The sequence below is a fragment of the Dermacentor silvarum genome, chromosome 4 (assembly GCF_013339745.2).
Source record: "Dermacentor silvarum isolate Dsil-2018 chromosome 4, BIME_Dsil_1.4, whole genome shotgun sequence".
NCBI classification, from domain to species: domain Eukaryota; kingdom Metazoa; phylum Arthropoda; class Arachnida; order Ixodida; family Ixodidae; genus Dermacentor; species Dermacentor silvarum.
Window position 1 is genome coordinate 228,349,792 of NC_051157.2, and position 15,785 is coordinate 228,365,576.

The following is a 15,785-nucleotide window of genomic DNA, read 5'->3' on the forward strand; positions in this document are numbered from 1 at the left end:
GGCCTGCATCTCTCGACCCAGCAATCTTGCCGTCGCGGGCGTGACCTTTCCCCCTCCCTTCATTCATATCTGATCCTGCCGCTTGCTGCAGCTGGCCTAGCCCGCCAAGCCGGCACTCTCCTTTTCCAGTTGATGTTGCCGACGCGCTGGCAGATGCTGTGACACATCACACTCGATGAGCGCGGGCACACGCTGTCAACGCTGGCGGCGTGTGGAAGCGCCGCTGCAGAAGTGAGCGAAGCGACCTTCGTGCTGTTGTCTATCGCTTCAACGCAAACTGAGCACCGAGAACACACAGCACGCACAAAGCTACGAGCCGCCAACACACCTACACTGCCTAGACTCTGCCCCAACGCAGATCGCTTTCAAGATACGGCCCGCGCGCAGTACGCAGTTGATGCCAGAGTACAGTACAACACCGCCCTCTATCCCTCCGCCCTCGCTCCCTCACTGGTGTCTCGAGCACAATGGAAGAAGGCGCACTTCTTCCCTGCTTTTCTTGCGCGCGCGAGATTTAGACGCGGTCGTAGGCTCCCCTGGCACGTTTTCACTCGCACATGCGGCGACTGCGTTATCGCCCTTGGAGTTTATACAGAACATCTATGAGCCAAAACCAATTTTAGGGCCACAACGCGTCATAGACACCATCTTTAGATAGCAAATACAGATCTCAAGGGCCATACTTTTGCTGGCAGAAACCAAAAATACGTCATAGTTGTCGCCCCCAGCACTTTGGGCGGCCAATGCCATCGTCAAGCCACTAAGCCAAGCGACATGAAAAGTCAAAATGGCCGCTCGGGCCGGCGCGGGGTGGCAGTTCGCAACGTATGATGCGGGAACGGTCCCCCAGTTGCGACCTAACAGAGGGGTTACCAATGCATTGGGTTCTATGGCAGCTGTGCCGGGACCGGCCGAAAACGACGTAACAGCCGGGAAAATGCAGCACCCGGGAACGTAACAGCGGGGTTTTACTGTAACACTATACGACGCTACGGCGCCATCGTGACGCTCGCTCTTCGTTTCCGATGCCTCGCGCTTGTGCGAAATGACATGCGTCCACGCATCTAGTACCTGGTGTGACATTCCAAGGATGAGTGTTTCAAGGAAAACGGGTGCGCATTACAATCGAGGGCACGTTAGAATCGAGTAAATACGGTAAGCGTTTCTTTCACGAATTTTCGTGCCGAACCTGCATAAACGAAATCCTCTTTATAACGAAGTTTTTCAGGAATTTGTCAATTTTGTTATATCCAGGTTTAACTGTAATTGGAAATACATAATTTCCACCATAGTACAGCTTCGCTGGTCTTCCTTCTCCACCCCAGTGGGGGGCTGACAGTTTTTTTTATATGAACTTCAGCGAGCACAAAGGCGATGTCCTACTAGATGTAAAGAAAGTGCCTCGACTTCGAAACGAAGCCGTTCCTTCAATTTTTTTAACAAAGCCTAGCACAGCACAATGATGCTGAATGCCAGAAGGAACCAGAAGATGCCGATGCAGAAGGATGGGAGGAGCTCGCTATGTCTACAACTACACAGTGCAGGCACCTTTTCTTGACCAGAGACATGCCGTAACCTAAATTCTCAGCCTTGCCTTCGAGAAGATTCCCCCAGTTATGGAGACACATAATCTGAGCTTCCCTTATGAACTTCATAATCGGGAAGCACTTTCAGGAATTCCGGATTAGGTTTTAATGAGAATGCGGCAATTTTGCTCGCAAGAGAACCGGGCGACACGAAAACCATCGTGAGAAAGAAAGAAGCAAGTGAAGTAGAATTTTGCCGTCTTCAGTTTTTTTACTCGCATTGACTTGCATACTTTGAAACGGCTAGGATAATAAATTCAAATTCAATGCTGCATCTGGCTTATGCTTTCTCTTGGTTCTGGAGTTCATGTAACAAAAAGGGAAAAAGAAAGGCCGATCAAAAGGTGTTGATAAGAAAGGGATGTACGGAAGCCTTGTTCACAACACGAACTGCTCGAAACGATGGAATTCTGCGTATGTAGGTGGGAGATTGTCATTGTTGTGATACAGCGTTTTTTTCTCTGGTCTGCTTATAGCAAGGACGCCCGCTAGGGGGCTAAGCAGCGCAGGCGCACTTCGCATGGGCTCCTGCTTTTTTCGGCAATTTTCCAGATACCTGCTTTTATTCATCGAAACTGTGGCATTGACGGAATCAGCAAGGGAAGTGGAACCTGAGGATATCAAGTTTATGAGCGCTACATGGAATTACCATCATTTTTTGCCGTTTGAAGGTTTCACGCCACGCTAACGGAGCCAGCCAACGCGCGTGACCCATGTCCCGTGGGTTGTGAGCCGCCGCTCGCTCTCTTCGAGACTCGGCGCTGCCGCTAAGTATCAATGACTGACGCATCTGACACAGCAAGAACTGCACGGGAACTTAACCAGGAAAATAACAGCATTGGAATGCATGTGGAGGCGATGCAAGAGCAGCAACAACTGGAAGCGGAGTGGACGTATGACGAGAACAGTGGAAAGGCGATAAACATCCAGGAAAAATGGCACACATGGGAGAGGAGAGGAAAGACGACTCAGGTGCATATAAAACCCACAGCCAAGGAAGCAGACCAACAGCGAATGCAGCAAGCGAGAGCAACAAAACCTTTTACGGGAAACATGCCACATTATAGGAAACTGAGACTTCTGCCTTTGCCAGTGGACGACACGAAGATCATCTACAGACCAAAGGCGGGATTACAACTCAAGTGCAACATGTCGAGAATATAATCATTGCAAGTACACCAAACAAAGACATAGCGTATGACATGCTCCTCATGATCACCAACATCCAGCTTGGAGGATCCACTTACAAAGTTAAAGCAAATGTCAAGACACCAGAGGGCATCAGCAAGGGCGTAATCTACAATATCCCGCCAGGAACGAGCGAAGAAGAACTACTTCAAGGGCTACGAGTATCCGCAAGATACACGGTTCTCGCAGCATGCATGCTGGGAAGATCGTCAACAGCACTCATCTACTTCGACAGACTGCACGTCCCATGCAACATCATATATAAATGCTGTGACTACCGCTGCAAACAATACACGAAATTGGTGCAATACTGCAGAGCCTGCGGGGAACTAGGGCACCGGCAAGATATCTGCCCGAAACCCCTTATCAACTTCTGCTACACATGCGGGATGGAAAATTGACAGGAAGATCATGACTGCCAACCCAGTTGTAAAATCTGTCAACAACTCCATGAGACAGCAGGAAAGGAGTGCCGACAAACTCAAACCAAATCCACCACCGTACAAAATCAGACTGCATTGGGAAAACAAGAACCAAGAGCAGAAACGCAGATGGAACTCAAATTCAGACTCCGACTTCCCAGCACTATCCGAATCAAGTAGTACCTCCCTATACAGTCCACGAAGATCCAGAAGTGACTCCAAATCAACAGGCGATCAAGCAAACGAAAGAACCCGGTCAAGATCATGGTCCGGATCACGTACCTGCAACCCACAAAAGCGAGTCACGTATGCAGACGCTGCAGGGGGAAGCACATGAGCACAAGAACCCACGGAAACCGAACGAGATCTGTGAGCACAACTCCAAAATCAACAAGCCCTCATTGACAAGCTCATACAAAGGTGCAAAGAACAAGACACCGCCATTCAAGCCTCGAAATCTTAAGGAATGCCCAACATCCCACCGCCCCTTACAGAAGAATGAATCAAGGAAAATGTAACAATGGAGGTCCGGAAGCAGATAGAGGAGGCCATGACCACTTTTGCAAAAGAAATAACACAACAGCTCCAGCAACACATCACCGCTCAAGCTTGCCCCTATCCATGCTACCCTCCAAGACCTCAGCAACTTCATGTCCTATGCCAAGCAGAACCATGTAACAAAAGCCACAGTAGAAAAGCTACTCAACACCGACACGGCTCGCGAGAAAGCACGTAAAGACCTCCATAATGCAGCCAGACCGGAATCAATGGCCTGGGGCGATAACAACGATATTGATCAAGATGGCAAGTAATCTCAAGATGAGATTCCCACAACTTCCAATGAAGCTGTGGCAATGGAAATGTCGCTCTATACGAACCAAAAGAACAAACCTCCAAGAACTGACCAAACAGGAACAACCAGATATCATCGCTATCCAAGAAACTTATCAGACCAATCTGCGCATACAGGGATATGATACACACACCGGATCTCAGAGAACAGCCATCCTGACAAAGAAAAATCTCACCACGCAAGATCACACAATCCAGGGAACAACCGTGGAACACACCCTAGTGGAAGTGCTACCTGAGAAGACACACCAAAGTCTATACGTCCTATGCTTATATAGTCCACCCAGGGATCCATTATCTGACTTTGTAAAGTTCATCACCGAAGCCAGAAGGTTATCTTAAGGCCATAAACTTGTAATTATGGGGGATTGTAATGCCCCCACACAACATAGAGTTAGCAGCACACGACCAAGAAAGGAGTGCGAGCGCACAATTCGGCACAACAGAATCGCCTCACCCTCTGGAATGATCGTAAACTAACGACTCGAATAGGCAACCGTGTATCCAGGGATACAAATCCCGACCTCACCTTTACAATAGGTATCTCCAAGGCCGAATGGACCCGACTGAAAGAAAATCTCGGCAGCGATCACCACATCCTTCAGCTTGAAATCCTGCACCATAAGAATCCGAGCAGAACCGGAACGGCAAAGCTGACAGACTGGAAGGCCTTTAGAGAGCATGACATAGAGGAAAACATCAAAAATATTGAGTGGTTCACCGAAGTGGTCAAGACGGCGGAGAAGCACACTAAAGTCATCCAACTCACAATGGATATTCATTGAAAACAATGAATATTCTAAAAGTGTTGTCACGCACCGCTTGGGGTAGTGACACACAGTGTCTTTTAAATTTGTACAAGAGCCTCATACTTACAAGATTAGATTACGGCGCCATAGTGTACCATTCCGCTACGCCAAGCGCCCTAAGGATGCTGGATCCTGTACACCATCTAGACATCCGCCTAGCCACTGGTGCCTTCAGGACAAGTCCTGTGGCAAGCCTGTATGTAGAGGCGGACATGTGGTCGCTTGATATGCAACGTTCATCCTTAAGCCTCACCTATTTCCTGAAAGTAAATTCAAACCCGGAACATCCGTCCTTCGCAACCGTAAATAATATGACCAGTTCCACACTCTTTAATAACCGGCCGACAGCAAGAGAACCCTTTTCACTACGTGTAAGAAAAATTAGTGAAGAAATGGACATCCCACTACTTGAAAATACTCTGATGGCCCCAGCAAAGCCAATGCCACCGTGGCAGTGGCAACTCATAGAGTGTGATACTTCGTTTGTAGAGGTCACAAAAGATGCTCCAGAGGCACATATCCGGATGCATTTTCTGGAAATCCAGTTCAAGTACTCGTCCTGCACTCAGTTTTACACCGACGCTTCCAAGTCACATGCAGGGGTATCTTATGCAGTAGTCGGCCCATCGTTCTCCGAGTCCGATGTACTGCACCCGGAAACAAGCATTTTTACGGCTGAGGCCTATGCACTTTTATCGGCTGTGAAGAGTATAGGCGAATCAAAACTCAAAAGATCAATAATATTTACAGACTCCCTAAGCGTCGTAAAAGCCGTCATGACTCTACATAGACACAAAAACCCTGTACTTATTGAACTGTATTCTGCTCTGTGCAAGGCATACCTGTCTAACCAGCATATTATTATATGCTGGGTGCCTGGCCATAGAGGCATCGAGGGCAATGTTCTGGCTGATCAAATGGCCACATCAACTACATCGCGAGCCCTTAACCCTACCGCTTCTATCGCTGCCACAGATCTCAAGCCCTACTTGAGAAACAAACTTCGAAGCCACTGGCAGCGCTTGTGGGATGCCGAAACGAACAATAAGCTCCACTTAGTTAAGCCACAAATTGGCCCGTGGCATCCTGTTACAAAAATACGAAGAACTAATGTCCTATTCTCTCGTCCGTATTCTTCTGCTTGTTTTGTTATGTGAGCGATCCGTTTCTGCAGTTTGCGGTTACGTTTCATCTTTTTCCACCGCCTCAGTAGGCCTCTTCTGGCATCCCAAAGATGTAGGAGATGAGAGTCTACGGCCGGTGTGTCCATTGTGAGTTGGATGACTTTAGTGTGCTTCTCCGCCGTCTTGACCACTTCGGTGAACCACTCAATATTTTTGATGTTTTCCTCTATGTCATGCTCTCTAAAGGCCTTCCAGTCTGTCAGCTTTGCCGTTCCGGTTCTGCTCGGATTCTTATGGTGCAGGATTTCAAGCTGAAGGATGTGGTGATCGCTGCCGAGATTTTCTTTCAGTCGGGTCCATTCGGCCTTGGAGATACCTATTGTAAAGGTGAGGTCGGGATTTGTATCCCTGGATACACGGTTGCCTATTCGAGTCGTTAGTTTACGATCATTCCAGAGGGTGAGGCGATTCTGTTGTGCCGAATTGTGCGCTCGCACTCCTTTCTTGGTCGTGTGCTGCTAACTCTATGTTGTGTGGGGGCATTACAATCCCCCATAATTACAAGTTTATGGCCTTAAGATAACCTTCTGGCTTCGGTGATGAACTTTACAAAGTCAGATAATGGATCCCTGGGTGGACTATATAAGCATAGGACGTATAGACTTTGGTGTGTCTTCTTCTCAGGTAGCACTTCCACTAGGGTGTGTTCCACGGTTGTTCCCTGGATTGTGTGATCTTGCGTGGTGAGATTTTTCTTTGTCAGGATGGCTGTTCTCTGAGATCCGGTGTGTGTATCATATCCCTGTATGCGCAGATTGGTCTGATAAGTTTCTTGGATAGCGATGATATCTGGTTGTTCCTGTTTGGTCAGTTCTTGGAGGTTTGTTCTTTTGGTTCGTATAGAGCGACATTTCCATTGCCACAGCTTCATTGGAAGTTGTGGGAATCTCATCTTGAGATTACTTGCCATCTTGATCAATATCGTTGTTATCGCCCCAGGCCATTGATTCCGGTCTGGCTGCATTATGGAGGTCTTTACGTGCTTTCTCGCGAGCCGTGTCGGTGTTGTTGAGTAGCTTTTCTACTGTGGCTTTTGTTACATGGTTCTGCTTGGCATAGGACATGAAGTTGCTGAGGTCTTGGAGGGTAGCATGGATAGGGGCAAGCTTGAGCGGTGATGTGTTAATTGCTGGAGCTGTTGTGTTATTTCTTTTGCAAAAGTGGTCATGGCCTCCTCTATCTGCTTCCGGACCTCCATTGTTACATTTTCCTTGATTCATTCTTCTGTAAGGGGCGGTGGGATGTTGGGCATTCCTTAAGATTTCGAGGCTTGAATGGCGGTGTCTTGTTCTTTGCACCTTTGTATGAGCTTGTCAATGAGGGCTTGTTGATTTTGGAGTTGTGCTCACAGATCTCGTTCGGTTTCCGTGGGTTCTTGTGCTCATGTGCTTCCCCCTGCAGCGTCTGCATACGTGACTCGCTTTTGTGGGTTGCAGGTACGTGATCCGGACCATGATCTTGACCGGGTTCTTTCGTTTGCTTGATCGCCTGTTGATTTGGAGTCACTTCTGGATCTTCGTGGACTGTATAGGGAGGTACTACTTGATTCGGATAGTGCTGGGAAGTCGGAGTCTGAATTTGAGTTCCATCTGCGTTTCTGCTCTTGGTTCTTGTTTTCCCAATGCAGTCTGATTTTGTACGGTGGTGGATTTGGTTTGAGTTTGTCGGCACTCCTTTCCTGCTGTCTCATGGAGTTGTTGACAGATTTTACAACTGGGTTGGCAGTCATGATCTTCCTGTCAATTTTCCATCCCGCATGTGTAGCAGAAGTTGATAAGGGGTTTCGGGCAGATATCTTGCCGGTGCCCTAGTTCCCCGCAGGCTCTGCAGTATTGCACCAATTTCGTGTATTGTTTGCAGCGGTAGTCACAGCATTTATATATGATGTTGCATGGGACGTGCAGTCTGTCGAAGTAGATGAGTGCTGTTGACGATCTTCCCAGCATGCATGCTGCGAGAACCGTGTATCTTGCGGATACTCGTAGCCCTTGAAGTAGTTCTTCTTCGCTCGTTCCTGGCGGGATATTGTAGATTACGCCCTTGCTGATGCCCTCTGGTGTCTTGACATTTGCTTTAACTTTGTAAGTGGATCCTCCAAGCTGGATGTTGGTGATCATGAGGAGCATGTCATACGCTATGTCTTTGTTTGGTGTACTTGCAATGATTATATTCTCGACATGTTGCACTTGAGTTGTAATCCCGCCTTTGGTCTGTAGATGATCTTCGTGTCGTCCACTGGCAAAGGCAGAAGTCTCAGTTTCCTATAATGTGGCATGTTTCCCGTAAAAGGTTTTGTTGCTCTCGCTTGCTGCATTCGCTGTTGGTCTGCTTCCTTGGCTGTGGGTTTTATATGCACCTGAGTCGTCTTTCCTCTCCTCTCCCATGTGTGCCATTTTTCCTGGATGTTTATCGCCTTTCCACTGTTCTCGTCATACGTCCACTCCGCTTCCAGTTGTTGCTGCTCTTGCATCGCCTCCACATGCATTCCAATGCTGTTATTTTCCTGGTTAAGTTCCCGTGCAGTTCTTGCTGTGTCAGATGCGTCAGTCATTGATACTTAGCGGCAGCGCCGAGTCTCGAAGAGAGCGAGCGGCGGCTCACAACCCACGGGACATGGGTCACGCGCGTTGGCTGGCTCCGTTAGCGTGGCGTGAAACCTTCAAACGGCAAAAAATGATGGTAATTCCATGTAGCGCTCATAAACTTGATATCCTCAGGTTCCACTTCCCTTGCTGATTCCGTCAATGCCACAGTTTCGATGAATAAAAGCAGGTATCTGGAAAATTGCCGAAAAAAGCAGGAGCCCATGCGAAGTGCGCCTGCGCTGCTTAGCCCCCTAGCGGGCGTCCTTGCTATAAGCAGACCAGAGAAAAAAACGCTGTATCACAACAATGACAATCTCCCACCTACATACGCAGAATTCCATCGTTTCGAGCAGTTCGTGTTGTGAACAAGGCTTCCGTACATCCCTTTCTTATCAACACCTTTTGATCGGCCTTTCTTTTTCCCTTTTTGTTACATGAACTCCAGAACCAAGAGAAAGCATAAGCCAGATGCAGCATTGAATTTGAATTTATTATCCTAGCCGTTTCAAAGTATGCAAGTCAATGCGAGTAAAAAAACTGAAGACGGCAAAATTCTACTTATTAATCACTCTTGGGGTTTAAATTAGGACAGATAGATTTGTCAAGAACCAAGTGCAGCAGCATAAAAAAATTCGGTCCAAACTAGCAGTTAATGAAGACACAAAAATACATATGCCGCGCATACAGGACACACTTAGAATTTACTTATTTAAAGGCGCAAACAATAGGACATTAAATCCGTGTGTTATTCTGAAGGCCAACATCTTGTTCTATCATTACTGAGGCCCGCAATGACGCCTCAGTCGTAAACTCAACCTAGTTAGCGGTTGGTTCGGCTTACCGGTAACAGCATACTCAATTAAAATGACAATTACAGGACAAGCGCCATGGGCTAGTCATATCACTACTTCAAACCATTACGTTATTAAGCACCTGGAATAGCAGGCCAGGCGAATAGCCAGGCTAACATCTCTAGCATCTCATTAAAGAATGTTTCTCTCTCTCTCTCTCTCTCTATATATATATATATATATATATATATATATATGTGTGTGTGTGTGTGTGTGTGTGTGTGTGTGTGTGTGGCAGAGAAAGCAGCTCAATAACGTAATGGTTTGAAGCATGTGATATGACTGGGCCATTGCGCTTGCCCAAGTGTCATCCAAATTGTTCTAAATTACTCGATGAGGTGGCCTATTCTACGAAAAGTGACAATGTTGAATTGAACAATTGACATAATTACACTAATTAACTTTTTATTAATTACTTTACTGCTCATATTTTTATCTACGAATTGTAGCTAGTGATTATGCAAGGCATATCGACTTGGAACGAATTCTGAGGAGGGCACCGGTTTCGATATATGCGGTATCAAACTTGGAGTAAAAATCCACTGTTTTTTAACTTACCGTAAAAACCGGAATATAGGTCGAACTTTTTTTCAAAAAACCATTGCGAAAAGTCGACCCTCGTATTATATACCGGACATGGGCGGAAAAATTACGGAAGTCTTGCAACAATGGGCAGGTGAAGTAAACAGCCGCTTTCACCACCGCATTCAGGCTGATTTTTTACATTTAGTTTCAAAATGAGCGGAAGCCGACGGCAATTCACCGTCGCCTTCAAGAAAAAGGCGATTGAGTACGCGGAAGCCCACTGCAACCCGCCAGGTTGCCGTGTGCTTCGTATTGTGCTACCATCGACCCGCGTGTTTGTCGCGTAATTCATTTTCCAGGGCAGCTGGGCCCTCGACTGTGGCGCCGCCGCTCGGGAGAACTTGAAACACGGCGGCGCCTCGGATCTGGGCACTTTTGCTCCCTAAGGATCGCCTTTGCCTAGGTACCACTATAGTGTTCTAGAATAATGTTCTAGAGGGAGCCTGAGAAACGGCTACCACATCCAAGGAAGGCAGCAGGCGCGCAAATTACCCACTCCCGGCACGGGGAGGTAGTGACGAAAAATAACAATACGGGACTCTTTTGAGGCCCCGTAATTGAAATGAGTACACTCTAAATCCTTTAACGAGGATCAATTGGAGGGCAAGTCTGGTGCCAGCAGCCGCGGTAATTCCAGCTCCAATAGCGTATACTAAAGCTGCTGCGGTTAAAAAGCTCGTAGTTGGATCTCAGTTCCAGACGAGTAGTGCATCTACCCGATGCGACGGCTCGGACTGAACATCATGCCAGTACACTGTAGTACCACGCCGGATACGCCACTAGGTCCATTCGCCCCTAGCTACACTGGCTGCACGGCTGCACAACTTGAAACACAGCCGCGATGTAGACGCTCCTGCTGCATTTGTTGCGCTGCCGTGTTCTACAGTCGTGAAACGTGTTTTCTCTGTCGCGATGGGGGCATATGAAAACTCTATAATCGCAACGTGGTGAGTAAAACGGTTCAAATTAACGACGCAGTGTGTTGTCAGCATTCATGGTGCCAAAACGTCGCTTGTGATGCTCAGCCGAAGAGCCCCTTGTGAACGTGTACCGTCTCTAGCTCAGACCATTTCGCATACCGCAACATCATGCTCGCGATTAATGGGTTACCGTTTTGATGTATTGAAACGCATAATCTGAGTGTTAGGTGCTACGATTATGGTGGTGGGACAAGATAAGCCCCAATTAATGCACGCGTTTTTAAGAGTGTTTAGTGCACATAGGTGAAATTCTGAACAAGTGTGCCCCCCCCTCCCCCTCCTGCCGCTGTCTTTACCTTGCATTCCTCATGTATTAAGTGCAGATGGTTGGTTGTGCTGGCACGTTCTCGTTTGCATGGGTTTCGCCCTTGCGCAGGACCTGTACCATCATTTTAAAATGCAAACAAAATATCGAGGTTTGAAGACTGAACCTATTTTTGTATAATTCGATGGCGCCAGAGTACCGTGAAAGGTCTGCAGGAAGATTCGTACTACGTTCTACAAGTTCATATTTATTTGTGTGCTCGGCTGTTGACAAAGGCATTGCACAAAACAGCAACACTTATGTGGCATAAAAGGAAAAAAAATGTGGTTGATCCCTCTTATATAGGAATCGGTATAGAACACGAAAGTGAAACGTGTCTTCACAGAAGTAGTGTAATGTTTATTGCACATTGATATATAATGTCTATTGGTGTTTTGTGGCTAAAGCGCCCTTAGGCGTTGATGCACCCACGCTGACGCCTGGTGGCACGTCTCCTCCATCACGACTACCAACGTCGATGACCATGAGCAACCGTCGTGCATATGGAAGCTGCACTACGCTGCACACGCTAGCACAACGCGAAAGACGAAGCACGTAACTGACACACTAATACAACGCGCAAGACAAAGCACGTAACTGAATCGTCACCGAGTCAAATCAGCGCGTACAGCGCGTCGTAATTGCAGCCTCCGCGATCAACTTCAGAAACATTTTCAGAGCTAATTGCGGAGGCCACGCTCCGCTGTGCTGAGTACGGTGAACGTCACCTGGCGTTGGTAGTGCTTCTTGATGCCAGCGTCCCTTCGAATGCTGGCATCGAGGCGTCGTAGTGCTGAGACCACCGAAGCGTTCACTGTCGGTGCGCGTTAGTGTCATAATGCAGTACTTCTCTTTTCTGCTCGTAGGCGGCGGCACCGCCCCGAGCAAGAGCGCGGGTACACGGAGGAGTGTTAGATATATAAGGCGCGTCTGTGTAGCTCTCTGCAAATGCGTTTGTGGCGCAATGGGTTAAACGCTCGGCGATCTATCGTCGCGGACCGAGAGGTCGTGGGTTCGATTTCCAAATTTTGCATGTTTGTGGAACTTTTTCTTCTGGTTTCTTTCTTTGTATTATGTTCTATGACGTATTTCCGTGACGGAAATACGTCAGTGAAGTCTTGGTGGACCCCGGCATAAAACACTTTCGTGTTAAAAAAATTGCAGTCGAGGTAGGACTAGAACATGATTCTAGTGGAGTCGTGTTCACTGTTTCCACGATTTTGCGGACCCTGCTCTTCTGACTGGCTGCAACTTTGTCATCATTGTTACTGCAGCTTCTGGTCGATGTAGGTGCTTTATTGGAAGCGAAATTTGATGAAGTAACTTACCCGTTTTGTATTTGTACAGCTTTTTATCTGTCATTCGTTCTTTCCTCAACCTGGAAGAGCTGGCCTGAATGCGAAGTGTTAAGGCCAGTCTCCAAAATATTTAATGGTACAGGTCATCTCTTAATTTGTATTTGTATAGCTGACACTTCCAGCTATGCAAGTTGCTACTTTCAATTCTGTGCCTAGTTGGGTACTGCTATATCCTGCCACAAGTTCACCATTTAACAGCTACTGCACTTGTTTCATCCACCTACCATTCACACCGACAAGGCAGAGGTATGGTATCAGTAACATTTGTTGCACAAAATTCTTGCTGTAATTTAATTGCGTGATCAATCTATATTAGTAAGGCAAAGACATTAAAATTATCTGCAAAGGTCGAGTATTCAGTGCAATCTTGGGCACTGCAGACAAATATTCTTGCATAGAATGCAAAGAGCATACTAGGAACACAGCTCTAGCCAAGAGAAAAGGTAGCATAAAGCGGGGTGCTTGTGTTGTCGCATGGCTCTCTTAAATGGGTTGTGGCTCCTGCACATAATGGCCTCTCTCTGCAGCCAAGTTGTGCAGTTATTTCATACAACTTGCAGTGCCATTGATTGCTGGGGGACCCTGACCCTCTGCAACACATTCTGAAAGCACAGCTGAAACAACTTTGCCTGCCACAAGCACTTTGGAGGGCTTGCTGGACCATATTTCAGCTCTCACCGTGCATGGTTTTGTCTTGGCAGTCTTGACACCTTGTTGGAACAGCTTGGATTACCTCCAAGCTGTGACCAAAATTAGGCAGACCAAGTGTTCTGTGGAAAAAGGAATTTCTTGACAACTCCAACTCATAACACGAAATTGATGAAGTTTTCTTTCATATACACAAAACTTGGAATAAATGCAGAATCTTGCTTCTATCCCTGAAGTAACCCCCCCCCTCCCCTTTTTGTCCCGCTTTGACGTTCGAGGATTCTGGCCACATAATGCATAGGTGCTATGGCGGACACAGTTCCTGTAATTGCAAAATGGGTAAATAGTCCCACGTACTGGCAAGTTCTGGAACAATTGGTTATCTAACTTGGCACAGACACTAAGCACGTTATAGACTAGTGCTTGTAAAATAATAATGGGAATGCAATTGCTTCCTCTTTCATTGTGAAACTAGCCTTACACGGCAAATTTTCATTATATGAAGGCTAGAGCAATGAAGTTGGCATGTGCGTGCAGTGGTTTACTCTCTCCCGATTACACAATCACACTCCCTGTGCACCAACAATTGCACCAACGCTGCAAGTGAACATCATTCCACTCTACCAAATGCAACTTAGTATGTGGCTTAACAGTGTACCTTTTCATATTCTAAATTACTATGAAAGAGTGAAAACAGCCACACTTATGCAAAAACTTTAGGTCTTTCTTTTTGCCCCTGCAGGTGATTATAGAAAAAAATGGTGCTTGAGAGCATGAAGAGTTGTTCCCGTACAACATGGTTGGCTTTAGGCCTCTCTCCACATAGGATGTAATGCTTCTGCTCAAGAATCAGGTTATTGACAATAGAAGCAGGGACATGAGAGGTATATTGGCCTTAGGTTTGTCTAAAGCGTTTGAAACAGTGGCTCACGACTGCATTCTCAAAGAAATCTCTGCGCTAAATCTAGGGGGTAGATTCTTTACTTTTGTGGAATCCTCCCTCAGGGGCAGGACGGCGGCTATCAGAGTAGGACAATCAAAATCAGAACCATTTGAGCTCGGACGTAGAGGAACCCCTCAGGGTGCAGTAATTTCCCCCCTTCTATTCAACATTGCGATGCACAGGCTTTCTAAGAGATTATCAGCTGTACCAAATGTGGAACATGCACTCTACGCTCTGACGATATCACAATTTGGTGCCCGGGAGGTTCGGAGGCGGCCGTTGAGCCGGCGCTCCAGGAAGCCCTAGAGGTTACTGAGTCCTTCCTTGACGGAACGGGACTTAAGCTCTCCCCGAATAAATCCGAACTTTTACTATACAGGCCATCGAGACAGGGGGTTCGAGGGATAACGCCTCTAGACCAGATTCCTATTAATGTTTATATGAGGAATGGTCAGATCCCCAGGGTCGACTCGATCAGAATCCTTGGGTTGCTGCTTGACTCCAGGGGCTGTAATGCCAAGATCATTGCTCACCTCACGTCCAAAACTGAAAGCATTCTTAGACTGATCATGAGAGTATCTAATAAGAAAGGAGGGATTGGTGAGGACAACCTGCTTAGAGCGCATCACGCATTCCTCATGAGCCACGTCAATTATGTTGTTTCAGCCTTACATTGGACAAAAACGGAGAGGGACAAACTAGACACCCTGATGCGGAAAAGCATCAAAAAAGTGTTGGGCATCCCGATTACAGCAAGCACTGAGAAACTAGTGCAGCTAGGGGTGCACAAGACTATCCTCAAGCTGATTGAGGCACAAAGGTCTGCGCAGGTTGTGATACTTTCGGGCCGGCCGACGTCTTCTGGAGGCAGCGGGTCTTCGACCTAGCTTCAGCCTGAGGGAGATTGTACAACTTGATGTTAAGGTCAGAGGTACCTACGTCGTTGATCCATTTCCAAGAAATGTACATCCGCGGCACAATAAAGGAAGGCGAGTAGAGCGAGCTAAAGCGTTTTTAAGAACACTTCAGGCATTGAATCCTTTGTTGATGTTGCCCAGTATGATTGTGCGGATAAATTCACAGTCTCTGCAGTTAACGACAGGGGTGAACTTCTCTCCACAGCTTCGGTAAGGACTAACATGGTCGATGTGGCCGAGCAGGTTGCCATCGCAATCGCGATGCTTGATCCCAAACGATTGATTATTTACACGGACTCCGGCGTGGTGGTCAGGACCTTCGCCTCAGGCCTCGTAGCAAAAGCGGCAGCGCTTCTAAAAAAGAAATCAGATACAGACTCTATCCGCCACATTACTTGGTTCCCAGCCCACATGGGAGACGTGTTGCCGGGTCGCCTGAACCCCAATGAGATTACTCACCGCCGTGCACGAGAACTCACGTGCCGCGACGGCGGTGGGACCTCTTGCGAGTTCGGAGACTATTGGCCATAGTGACCCTCTACTTACGTTCCATGAAATTACGGCACGTGACAA